A 13,683-nucleotide genomic window follows, 5' to 3' on the forward strand; every position below is an offset into this window, starting at 1 on the left:
AAACCAAACTGATAGATCTACTTCCTCTAAACGTTCTCCCCCACTGTCTCCAAATCTCATGAATAGTACCTTCATCCATTCAATTAACACATCCAGAAACCTTAGGAATTCCTTGACATCTCACACTTTGGAAATTATATCCTGCCCAGACCCCAATCCAGTCCATCAACATATTGATTTTACATCCTAAATATCTTTAAAATCTGCCTCTCCCCCCTTCCTGAACCACCACTGCCAATACCACTCTAGCCCACGCCACAGTCACTTCACATCTACACTATGCCAGCTTTTTAACTATTCTGCTTGCATCTTGTAATCCGTTTTCCAAGGATCATGCCAGAGTGTTGGCTACTGCTGTCCTTTCTCTGGCATGTCAGTTTTCAATACCTATTTTGTTGAACACATGAATATTTATCTGGGGTCTACTTAAGTGGTAATGAATATCAAGTTAAATAATGTACATAAACCACAAAGCAGGATTTACAATGTTGGTAATATTGACTTTAATACCTTAGAAGTAAATCCCCCTAAGTGTGAAAAGCTCTCCCACATTTTAAGGCAAAACAAATTAGATTCAAATAGACGGTGAAGATAGAAAGATGAGCTATTTGAATAGGAGAGGGTCAACCCTTTCATACTTGCATTGCTATCTGTGACAGTGTTCCTTTGTTTTGTTTTGCTTAGCCTTTTGCCTCTATCCTGTTGGGTTTCTGAAGTAGCTATTGATTTAAGACTTTTGATGTAAACGCAAAAATAATTTATCTTCTCTGATAAAAGAGAGACCATGTTCATCATTTCCACTCTGGTGAGAATTAGAATTCAACTGAGCATGATAAGCTGGCACATGATCAGAATATACAGCATAAGGAACCGTTGAAATGTACAAAGAAAGAGAAAGAGGAACTCTACACGGTGGGGGTCAGGGGGTTGGGTACCTTGTAAGAGGGAGGACAAGAAGAATCTCAGAGTCTGCCTGGACCACAGCAGACCACAAAGTACTACATGGTTGAGGAGCAAAGTCTGGAGGACGCACTTGAAAGCAGAGTTTATGGGAACCATGAAACAATTCCATTATGCTCCACACTGAGCAAGCCTAGAATTTTCTACTTTTCAAGAAAAGCAGGATGTGGGAGATGTGTGTGGGAGTTGGGAGGAAATCCACAAGCATGAATAAATGCTGAGAATATTAAATCTGTATGGATTATTTCCACATGAAAATGCTGAGAAAGTTTACAAAAAGACAAAGTCTTTTAGAATTAAACCTTCCTGTTTTCAGAAGAAACCTCTCCTCAAATCACTTGTAGTGAATCTCTAAAGAAGCATTTCTTTGAAGTCCTAGTCTGGTAGGGGTGCCTGGGTGGCTCCGTCAGTTAAGCATGCAACCTCGTCTCAGGTCGTGATCTCATGGTTTGTGGGTTTGAGCCCCACATCGGGCTCTGGGCTGACAGCTCAGAACGTGGAGCCTGCTTTGGATTCTGTGCCTCCTTCTCTCTCTGTCTCTCTCTCAAAAATAAACATTAAAAAAAAAGATGTAAAAGATCTGTATGCTGAAAACTATAGAAAGCTTATGAAGGAAATTGAAGAAGATATAAAGAAATGGAAAAACATTCTGTGCTCATGGATTGGAAGAATAAATGTTGTCAAAATGTCAATACTACCCAAAGCTATCTACACATTCAATGCAATCCCAATCAAAATTGCACCAGCATTCTTCTCGAAGCTAGAACAAGCAATCCTAAAATTCATATGGAACCACAAAAGGCCCCGAATAGCCAGAGTCATTTTGAAGAAGAAGACCAAAGCAGGAGGCATCACAATCCCAGACTTCAGCCTCTACTACAAAGCTGTAATCATCAAGACAGCATGGTATTGGCACAAAAACAGACACATAGACCAATGGAATAGAATAGAAACCCCAGAACTAGACCCACAAACATATGGCCAACTAATCTTTGACAAAGCAGGAAAGAACATCCAGTGGAAAAAAGACAGTCTCTTTAACAAATGGTGCTGGGAGAACTGGACAGCAACATGCAGAAGGTTGAAACTAGACCACTTTCTCACACCATTCACAAAAATAAACTCCAAATGGATAAAGGATCTGAACGTGAGACAGGAAACCATCAAAACCCTAGAGGAGAAAGCAGGAAAAGAACTCTCTGACCTCAGTCGTAGCAATTTCTTACTTGATACATCCCCAAAGGAAGGGAATTAAAAGCAAAAATGAACTACTGGGACCTTATGAAGATAAAAAACTTCTGCACAGCAAAGGAAACAACCAACAAAACTAAAAGGCAACCAACGGAATGGGAAAAGATATTTGCAAATGACATATCGGACAAAGGGCTAGTATCCAAAATCTATAAAGAGCTCACCAAACTCCACACCCGAAAAACAAATAACCCAGTGAAGAAATGGGCAGAAAACATGAATAGACACTTCTCTAAAGAAGACATCCAAATGGCCAACAGGCACATGAAAAGATGCTCAACGTCGCTCCTCATCAGGGAAATACAAATCAAAACCACACTCGGATATCACCTCACGCCAGTCAGAGTGGCCAAAATGAACAAATCAGGAGACTATAGATGCTGGAGAGGATGTGGAGAAACGGGAACCCTCTTGCACTGTTGGTGGGAATGCAAATTGGTGCAGCCACTCTGGAAAACAGTGTGGAGGTTCCTCAGAAAATTAAAAATAGACCTACCCTATGACCCAGCAGTAGCACTGCTAGGAATTTATCCAAGGGATACAGGAGTACTGATGCATAGGGGCACTTGTACCCCAATGTTTATAGCAGCACTCTCAACAATAGCCAAATTATGGAAAGAGCCTAAAAGTCCATCAACTGATGAATGGATAAATAAATTGTGGTTTATATACACAATGGAGTACTACGTGGCAATGAGAAAGAATGAAATATGGCCCTTTGTAGCAACATGGATGGAACTAGAGAGTGTGATGCTAAGTGAAATAAGCCATACAGAGAAAGACAGATACCATATGGTTTCACTCTTATGTGGATCCTGAGAAACTTAACAGAAACCCCTGGGGGAGGGGTAGGGAAAAAAAAAAGAGGTTAGAGTGGGAGAGAGCCAAAGCATAAGAGACTGTTAAAAACTGAGAACAAACTGAGGGTTGATGGGGGGTGGGAGGGAGGGGAGGGTGGGTGATGGGTATTGAGGAGGGCACCTTTTGGGACGAGCACTGGGTGTTGTATGGAAACCAATTTGACAATAAATTTCATATGTTGAAAAAAAAATTTTTTTTGAAGTCCTCGTCTAGTAGATGATATGTGTTGGTAGGGACCTGTAGTTTCTTTCACTGGGGGATCTCAATGGAATGAGTGAATGGGATAGCTCTGCCCTGTGTATGAAGAGTGGCTGGGATAAGGTGGTTGTTCCATGTGACATCTATCCGTACACAGGAGATTGCGCGGTAATGAACATATACAGAGGGTGGCATTATTATTGCTCATTTTGCTAGTACTGCTTGAAAGATACGTCTGAAAAACGTAGTGTTTTGGTTAGTTATACTGTGGATCCGGAAGATCTAAGAGAATATGAGTCACAGAAAAAAAAATAATTTGGGGCCATAATGTTTTTTTTTTTCCCTTTACCTTTTTTTTAAATTTAAATTTTATTGTTTTAATTTACATCCATATTAGTTAGCATATAGTGCAAGGGCTATAATCTGTTAATGACATCTGTTTTTTATGTCAGTGTATTATAATGACTAGGATTGGCTAAAGGATGGAAAAGCTTTGATATCCTTAGTATGGTTGCACATCAACCTTCTGGGCAGAGACGTAGAATAACCTGAAAAGGGTGAGAGAGGGCACACTCTATAACAAAGGGTTGGTCACTCCATAAGATGAGGTCCTCATTTTCCTTTCTTTAAATTTCCATCTTGATAATATTTTCAAGTTTTTATACTGCTAGAATATCAGTATATCAGAATATGATCCTTCCCTCCCCCGTGTTATACATATACTTCTATGTCTTTTCTGGTTTACTGTTCTAATAAATTTCTGACAAGTATAGACCAACCCATCCCTCATCTGCAGGACACTGTATTGTGTGATGTCATATTAAGACACTGAGAAAAATGTGCTATAATGGAAGGCCATGCTATGATGCAGGGTATGTGGCATAGAGGGCAAGAGGCAATAATGTATCCCTGGGCCCCGGATGCCATTCTATGCCTTTTAGAATCTCTATTTTCTTTCTTAATTAACAATAACAAAACAAAACACCCTATCATAAAGTTTTGCTTACAAAACATGCAGCCTCAGCCCTCATGTAGTATGTATCTGTGAAATCAGACATTGGCTGATTTCTCAGAGGTTGACAGAGGTATAAGTTCATAAGGGATTTTAACAGAGCTCTAGGGTGTGTTTGCTCCTGATGATGTTTTGCATTTTGGCTTTCATTACACTTTGCAGAGGCTCTGTGCTGTTCTTTCACCTCTTGTAGGAGTGGGCTTTACTGGAAATCTAGTTAGTATTCCGTGTACTAGAGCTGCTACTTGGTATGGAGTGATCCTGGAGTATCTCTCTTAATTTGAATGTAGTATTCCATTGACTTATGGCTTTTAAATGACTGTAATTGTGGCAGCGTTAGTTACAGACTTAATTTTCCTATGATCTCATTGAGTTACTCTCAGCAGGGTCATCCAGCTAGAATGCTGCCATTCCACTGTTCTCCAGGACTTGTTCAGCTGAAAGATCAAGAATCCTAGTCCTGTCCATGGCTCTAAGTAACCCCCATCAAAACTGTAACTTTGGTCAACAAGGACAATCTATCCATATGACACTCTCCCATATATAATATATACATGTATAATGTGTATATATATATAATATATATATAATAATAATATATATATTATATATTTAACATAGGAGCATAGTTAGCATTAGCCAGGGCTTTCTTGGTTACAATCAAATGAACTGAAACAATAACAAAAAAACTGTTAGCTCACTTAACCAGAAAGTCTTGGAATGATGGCTTCAGATACAACTGGATCTAGAGTTTCAAATATTCTCCTTAATAGTCTCTCTTACTTTCCATTCATACTTCTGTTTGTCTCTACTTCTCTGTGCATGATGGTCACCTTACTTTTTGTTACAGACTGCCTCCTTCACGTGGGCAGGGAAGATGACTACCTACAACCACAACTTGACACCATCCTAGTTTGACAACCACTAGAAAGAAAGCAATACTCTTCTCTACAGCTGCTTATCAATCCTAGGCAACTCTCACTGGGGAATGTAATACTGGGATTGACCATTTCTGAAGCATAACTGATATTCCATCAGAAGCATATAGAATGAATGAAGTATTTTCCAAGTAATCAGAGGATGGGAGGCAAGAAGTATGCTGCACAATAGAAATTACAGATGCTACAGTTTGACACAAAAGTTATGTCCCTTAGAACTCTTCTGAAGCTAAATACCAACACAGCTTATAAGCTATCTGATGACCAACATCCTACCATGATTTGATTGGTTTGGTGGTTAATTGCATATGTCACCTTTACTGGGCCATGAAGCACCCAGATATTTGGTTAAACATTATTCTGGGCCTCTCTGTGAGGGTATTTCTGGATGAGATTAACATGTGAATCCCTAGACTGAGTGAAGAAGATTGCCTTGCCCAATGAGAGTGGGCCCCATCCAATCTGTTGAAAGCCTTAGAAGAAACTGCAGAATAAGGGAGAATTCATTCTTCCTGCTTGACTCTCTTTGGCCTGGGACCATCCACTTCTGCCTTCAGCTCTGATTCACTGGATTTCCTGGGTCTCTAGCTTGCCAACTACAGATCTTAGGACTCCCTAGACTCCATAATCATGTGAGCCGTTTCCTTATTATCAATCAACTTCTTTCTTTCTCTCTCCATCCACACATATGTATAATGCTCTGTGTTTTCTGAAAATCCTGACTAATACAATTGGGGATATTTTGGTGGCAGACAGGAGAAGGGATATCTAGACTATAATATCTGGATGATGTCTAAAATGGCTTAGCTTCAATTTTCAGTTACTGGAATATTTCTTTTCTCACCTTAAAATTCCAAAAAGCATTGTTGCCTTTTATGGGGTGACTATTAAAAATTAAAGTAAGAGATTTTTGTTTTGAGTTTATGCCTTCTAAATGTATAATTTTAGATATTGTACCATGTGAAAAAATAAACTCTACCAAATAGCATAAAATGTTGAAAATTTTTTATACCTTCTATATGATGTGGTGTGATTAAAACTCACATTGCTTTTTCTAAGAACTCAAGAGAAACACAGGAGAAAATCCAATACATTAATATTCCATGAATACAGGGGATGAGTAAATCTAGCAATTTCCTTTCAACTATGTGCTAGGATTAGAGTAATATCATGTAGAAAAGACAAATCTAGTTTAAACTTATAACCCATAAAAATGAGTAAGTCATAAACCTGGCAAACACATCTTCCAATTTCTAAAAGACATTTAGAAATAAACTCAAAACAGCATCAATGGATAATAGAGGAAACACACTTACCTTGTGACAAAACAGGAGATAAATGGCAATTTTTTAAAGGATTTTTTAACATTTATTTTTGAGAGAGAGAGACACAGACAGAGACAGAGACAGAGACAGTGACAGAGACAGAGCCTAAGTAGGGGAGGTGCAGAGAGAGAGAGAAATGGAGACACAGAATCTACAGAATCTGAAGCAGGCTCCAGACTCTGAGCTGTCAGCACAGAGCCTGATGCAGGGCTTGAACCCACGAACCGTGAGACTATGACCTAAACTGAAGTTGGATGCCTGACTGACAGAGCCACCCAGGCACCCTGATAAATGACAATTTTTAAATGTTATTGTGCTACATTACCAACATCTCTTACATGACTCTTATTAACCAGCCCCTAAGGAATGCATCTATGTAAAGTTTCTCAGAAGCTTGACATCTGAGGATTTGATGTCATTCCTAGAATTATTCAGAAACTAGTTAGAGTTGACTAAAGTTCTTAGGATTTTTATCCCCCAATCAGGCTGATTTTCTTTTTCTTTCCTAATAAGAAAAGAAAAAACAATAACATGCTTTTTGGAGGTGTGGTTATAAAATTAACCATGCCAGAAACACAGGATGTGGTATTTCCTGTTCCAATATGTAGAACAAATATGCAATTTAATACTTATGATTTTTAGCTCATCAGACTAATTACAATTTATATCAGTGTGCATTATATTGCAATCCTAATTGATAGAATATAAAGTAGAACAATTTTTACCATAGTAATCTTGGCCATCGATTGGAGTTAAACAGAAAAACAGGCAAATCTTGAACTTGAAATGACTGCAGAAATAGTATCTGAGTAATAAATGTCAGGTGAAACCGTTAAAACAACCCAATCCATAAATTGCGGGATTATCTAAATAAATCAAACAGGCCTGTCTTTAATTCTATAAATAAGATTTGGGGTGGTATTTCTCAAATCAGAGCTGCACTCTGATCTTTACTGCCTGAAGTGGGCTAATAGAATCACTTCACCCTGTGCTCTGTAGAACTGACAGAAGTGGGCCCCTGGAGGGCACATACTCTCATGCAGTTTTTAGAGTCCATTACAATGGGCTTATCAGTGTAACAAACTGAAAGAAAAGGCATTTAAAAATGTATGTCACGAGCACCTGGGTGGCTCAGTCGGTTAAGCGTCAGACTTTGGCTCGGGTCATCTCACGGTCTGTGAGTTTGAGCACCGCGTCGGGCTCTGTGCTGACAGCTCAGAGGCTGGAGCCTGATTCGGATTCTGTGTCTCCCTCTCTCTCTGACCATCCCCTGTTCATTCTCTGTCTCTCTCTGTCTCAATAAATAAACATTTAAAAAAAATGTATGTCAGCCTCCTGGATTCCTAAATTGACTGAGTTTGATATATCGAAAAAGGTTCTTCCCATCCCCATATGGGGAAAAGACAGGGGATGACAAAACAAAGACAGGGAACATAAAATGGGAAAGTTCCCCAGGAACTTTCTGGGATGAAAGCTTCCCTGAGTCTGAAGTGAGAGTGTGCACTTCCATATGCTCAAGACCACTCCTCTTCCCACCCCGTCCAGCAGGAGTGGTTGGTCTTAATTCAGTTGACAGAGTTGATGCAGTTTGCTCAAGATGTCTATTAGGCCAAGAACTCTGTCATTCTCAAATTACAGCCCACTCCTTCTCCTTGCTCCCACCCCTCACCAAATTTCATAGTGTTGTGCCAAAGATGAAATCATACCCTTAGACCAATATGGCAAAATCAGCTAATACTTTTTAAGTAATAAGAGCAGAAATTTTTGTTTTTGTTTTGAGCATCAATTTATAAGAACTTTGGAAACACAATTATAGAAGTAAATAATATGAAACATAATTTATCGTGAGAAGTTTTGAAGTTAAACCTGACATTGTGAAGATAGTTTCTATCTGTAATTGTGTCACTTCTGGCAAACCTCCATACCCTCTGGAGGCCCATTAACAGTCTGTCCATAAGGGAGTTATTGATGGATAAATTGAGAAGAGCTGGAATAAACCTAAGGATCCTTCTGACTCTACTTTCATAGAGTTATATACTTTTGCCTCTAAATCTCCTAGGAAAGAGGTACATTTCACATTTGAAAGACCCACTGGAAGCCTATATTTCTGTGCTCTTATTTAGATAAGGTATTGTCAGGACTTACTTTTTTCCTATCTGGCCAATTTCAAATGCTCCTGTCTGAATTCTCTCATGTCTATACCAAGATATGAGGAAAGCTAAATAGCTTTGAACAATGACTTGGGATATGCATTATTCTTTAATAGTTTTGTTTTAAAATAATTTTAGGTTTACAGAGGAGATGCAAAAATATAGAGTTCCCATATACAATATCACCCAGTTTCCCCTAATGTTAACATTTTATTTAATCTTGGTACATTTATCAAACCTAAGAAATTAACATTGCTACAATACAATTAATTAAAGTACAGACTTTATTCAGATTTCCCTAGTTATTTCACTAATAACCTTTTTCTGTTCCAGCATCCAATTGCATGTAGGGGCTGTTGTTTGCTTTTACCTTTCTATCTTTAAATAACACAATAGGCACAATATTATTATTTTTAAAAGCTTTGGTCTTTCATGATTATCAAAGGCTATTAATAGCTTCATATTCTTTTTTTAAAAAGTGTTAAATTCTTGTATTATATATGATGAACTGCTTTAAATCAGTAAGAAATTTATTGTGTGAAATTTTAAAACTTGAGTATAACAGGTTAAAAAAAAAACTACAACCATTTCAAAACAGCACATAATCTCTTTCCTTCTAGCAAAATCCTTTTTACTTAGGAAACAATTTTCTGATAGGCTAGATTTGATTTATTACAGAAAAGCTCAAATAATTTTTGTCAGGGATTTTCTAGCCCACTTACGCCTCAAACTAGCACTCTCTTATGACACAGATATATTTTGAGGTGCTTGAAGGCAAGAACCTGTTCTTGCTCATTTTTGTATCCTTAACATTGCCTTAAACTTGATAAATATTTGTTGAATTAATGAACATATTGAAATTTCCTAGAATCTTTAGGCTGGAGTGAATTTGAAAACTTGACACTTCCAGGTTAATTAGACTCCAGAGCCTTCACCTCTGACTGCCTTTGGGATGTTTTGGTGTAGATAGTGTCAAAGAGGTTGATAGGTGATGTGTTATAGACAGCTTCATGGAAATGTCATGAACCCTTGTAGAATACTTACTGCCAGAAATCTTGCCAAGTTTTAAATGTCTGTTTCTTTTTTTCTGAGAAAACTAACAAGAGGACTTATCTTCTCATAAACGTGCAATCAACATATTATTGAGAAATGTAGTCACAGCACATTGACACACATTAAATGAAGCAGTGGTCATGTCCTGCTTAGGTGTAACGAGTTTCCTAGTATTAAAGGTATCATTCAAAAAGCAATCATTCTAGGGCTTTATATACTGATGTGTGCAATGCTCTAGGGCAGAAATGTGCCCAGTGATCACTCTATTGATCTCAATGTGCCTGGGTTTTCTGTCATCTTCCCCTCTCAGTTCTGGGGCTTTTACTGATAGATTGATGCAAACATGTTTGTATGATCTCTTGATGCTACATACAATTAATTGTTTATATGTTTCTTTATATTTTTATTAATAACTTACAGTATTAAAAGGATTTAAGCAGGAATGCCTTCATATAACTGTAAACAAAGTATCCCTGCCAAGCCAGAAAAATTAATAGTTTTTGTTTTTCTTTTTAAGCCTAAGGGACTTGAAAGTCTGAATAGGTTGTCAAGGCTAACTGCAAAATTTAAATCTTGCAGGCATTAGTTTCTTATAAATCTAGTCTACGTTTTATCCAGGCAGAATGTCAGCTCTGTCATAGCATGATCTGGGCCTCCTATGTCCTATATTACCCAAAACACCGAGAACAGAGCCATGGGAGAGGGCCATGAGTCCATATCTGCTGCTTGAAAAAGATTGTGGCATTGGCCATGACCCTGGAACTCTGGACTATGCAAGCAGCCAGACACATTATTTCTAACCCTGATAATGGATGTTCCTGGGGAAGATTTTGACTGGGATTACTCAGTAAGAGGTGAATATGCCAGTTTACACATAACAGGAACTTAATAAACATTGTTGATTTGATTTGGTTTATGTGATAGGACCTAAAGAATTGGGCATAGTTTAGAGCAGGAGTGGACAAACTTTTTTTTGTAAAGCACTGTATAGCACACATGTTCAGCGTTGCAAATGTCTCTTAAACTACTCAACTCTGCTCTTATAGCTTGAAAGCAGACATAAGTATTTTGTAAACAAATGGATGTCATTGTGATACAACAAAACTTTATAAAAACAGGTGAAGGAGGCTGCGTCTGGCCCTTAGGCCATAGTTTGCCAACCTGGTTTAAAATCACAAAATGTTCTGAGTCTCTCCTAAGGCAAACCCACATTTGGAGCAAACTTAAATGGATTTAGACTCCTTAAAACAACACCTGTGCTAATCAGAACTTGCCACTTTGTTCCATACTAACTGCCTGCAGGATCTTATTGCCTCAGAATGAGATTCAGGTCAGATATTTACAGATGGTCTCCTGACATACAACTAGCATATTGAATATGAAGGAAGAGTTTATTTTGACTTATGATAGAAGTAACTGTGCCAATCATTTTAATTACAGGGAGATGATTTATAGTAATGGCTAATTCAAAAATTATTTGATTCACATAGGAACAGTGTGAAAATTCAAACTCAATTTAGAGAGGAATATTTGCAGAATAGGTTTCTACCTTACCAAATTTCTGGTGAATGTTAGGTTAATCAGACACCGATTTATGTCTCCTTTTATGCTTTACTGGTGAAAACGTTTCTCTCCTTAGTGAAAAGGGCTTCAGTTTGCCTTGCGAAGTGGAATAGGATTGAACCTGTTGCATTCTTTGCTTACTTACATTTCATTCTTTCCTTGCTTCAGTATTTATTGTGTAGCTATTGTGTGAGGAGGAGGAGGGAAAGACTAAGAAGCATATGTAAACTAACCACCTTTAAGTCAAGTAATTAAAAATAGTAATTATATACTTGATATAGTCACAAACTCTGTTCTTTGTTTTCAGGTTCTATTAAATGCTTGGGCTGGGTGGAATTGAGACTTCCTTACAAACATTCCAGTGCCTTTCAGGCAGCTGTTATTACAGGCAATTACTTGGTGGTTTCTATTAATCAATTTGGTCAGGTTTAACTTGAAGTCACTTGCTCTTGTGCTCAGTCTCGTAACAGTCAGTATTTGGTATCAGTCGCTGAAATAAATGTCTTTTTTTCCTCTGGCAGCAATTGAAATTAATTTAGTTTTCTTCCTGCTGTGCCTACCCTTGTGGAACATTATTTCTTCTCGGTTCTTGACATACTGGTTGCTTGATGCATAACTTGTGTTCCAAGTTGTCCTCCAGCAGGGCAGCCAACCTAATCCCCAAAGAAGAGACTGGCCCAGCTGGTAACCCAGCACGACACAACAGCAGACACTGAACTCTAACCCAGGTCGGCTGGCCCTGTGCCCCCTTGGCACTACTCCGCCTGCCTAGTTTGGGATGAGACTCTCAAAGGGGCGTTTGTTAAAATTGCATTTATGTTAAGAGGCTTATATACACTTTGGTAGGGAAAAGGGAGGCTCGGAGATTAGAAAGTCCTGGTTTTGCACGTAAAAATTTTTGACTCCACCCCTTACTTGTATGACCACGAAGTCATTGCGACACGCAGAGATTAACCTACCAAGCAAGAAACTCACCTCATAAACTACTGTTGCTGTTAGGAGACTATCTGCGCACTCCAGACAGCGTACGCCGCCCCCGGCACGTTCCACGGCTTACCCCACCTACCAAACACACACGATGGCGCACCGCCACGCCCCTGCACGCACAACAGCGCAGGCGTACCCTCCCCCGCAGTGCGACGGTGTACTTCCCCACGCCCCTGCACGCACAACAGCGCAGGCGTACCCTCCCCCGCACGTGCGACAGCACAGGCGTGCCCTCCCCCGCACGTGCGACGGCGTACTCCCCCACGCCCCTGCACGCACAACGGCATAGGCGTGCCCTCCCCCACACGTGCGACAGCGCAGGCGTGCCCTCCCACTCTCCCCTCGCACGTTCGACAGCTTACTCCCCCCACACCCCGGCGTAGGCATACTCTCCCCCTGCCCCCGCGCACGTGTGGCAGTGTATCCTGTCACCACGCACACAATGGCGTACGTCCACCCCTGCACGCACAACAGTGTATGCATGCCCTCTCCCCCTTCCCCGCTTGTGCGACAGTGTACCCCCATACACCTCCGCATGCGCAACGGCGTACGCTCGCCTGTGCAATGGCGTATTCACGTCATCTCTCCTCCTGGACTTACAGTAAGTAGGTGCTTCACAATTTTTTAGTTTGAAAGGACTGCCTTTCCTGCAGCCTCAACCCAGATGAGTGCCTGTGACTTCTGGGAAGGGTGTCGCCTTAAAGGTTCCCTGATTCAAATAACCTGGGGTGAGTGAAAGGGCAGCCTTCTTAGGGCCCTGTGGGCCCGTCACTAGCAATGACTTATGCCTTGTGACAAGTGTTCACATTTGGAACCACAGCTTGCTGAGGCCAGCGTAAATTTCTGAGGCTTTGTGTAATGCTAATAAACAACGAAGGTCTCTTTTCTATCAACATGTTCCTTGTGGACCCCTGAGGCTATAGTGCTGATGAGCTTATTTTTTTTAATGAGAAGTAAGATGAACTGCAAGCACCCCATTAGAGAGGCTCAGTCAGATCACCAGAAGCTTTCAGGCCTGGACACAACAGAAGAAGTTTTAAGGAGCTCAAGCAAGAGAAACCGTAATGAGAGAAACACTAAACTTGCTTTTATTCTTAGCAGCAGCATTGTTTGTCCTCTCTAGGCTCAGAGCTGTGCTTCTGGAACTGAACTTCTTTCCCAACAAACCATTCTCCTTTCTTACTTGCGCTGTGCATGGACTCTCGGAAATGCAGACGTCTTAGTCCCCGTGAGTGCAAAGTGTTTGACAACACAACCTCTTCCTGTCCGGAAGACAGCCCCAAACCCAGAACAGTTCTAATCCAGGAGCCTCATCCTTGCTGTGTTAACAAAGAGAATGAGACTACGAAAGTGATACTTTTTAGATGGTGCTTTTGCCCGTGGGT

This window comes from Panthera uncia, chromosome A2 (genome assembly GCF_023721935.1).
Source record: "Panthera uncia isolate 11264 chromosome A2, Puncia_PCG_1.0, whole genome shotgun sequence".
Taxonomy (NCBI): Eukaryota; Metazoa; Chordata; class Mammalia; order Carnivora; family Felidae; genus Panthera; species Panthera uncia.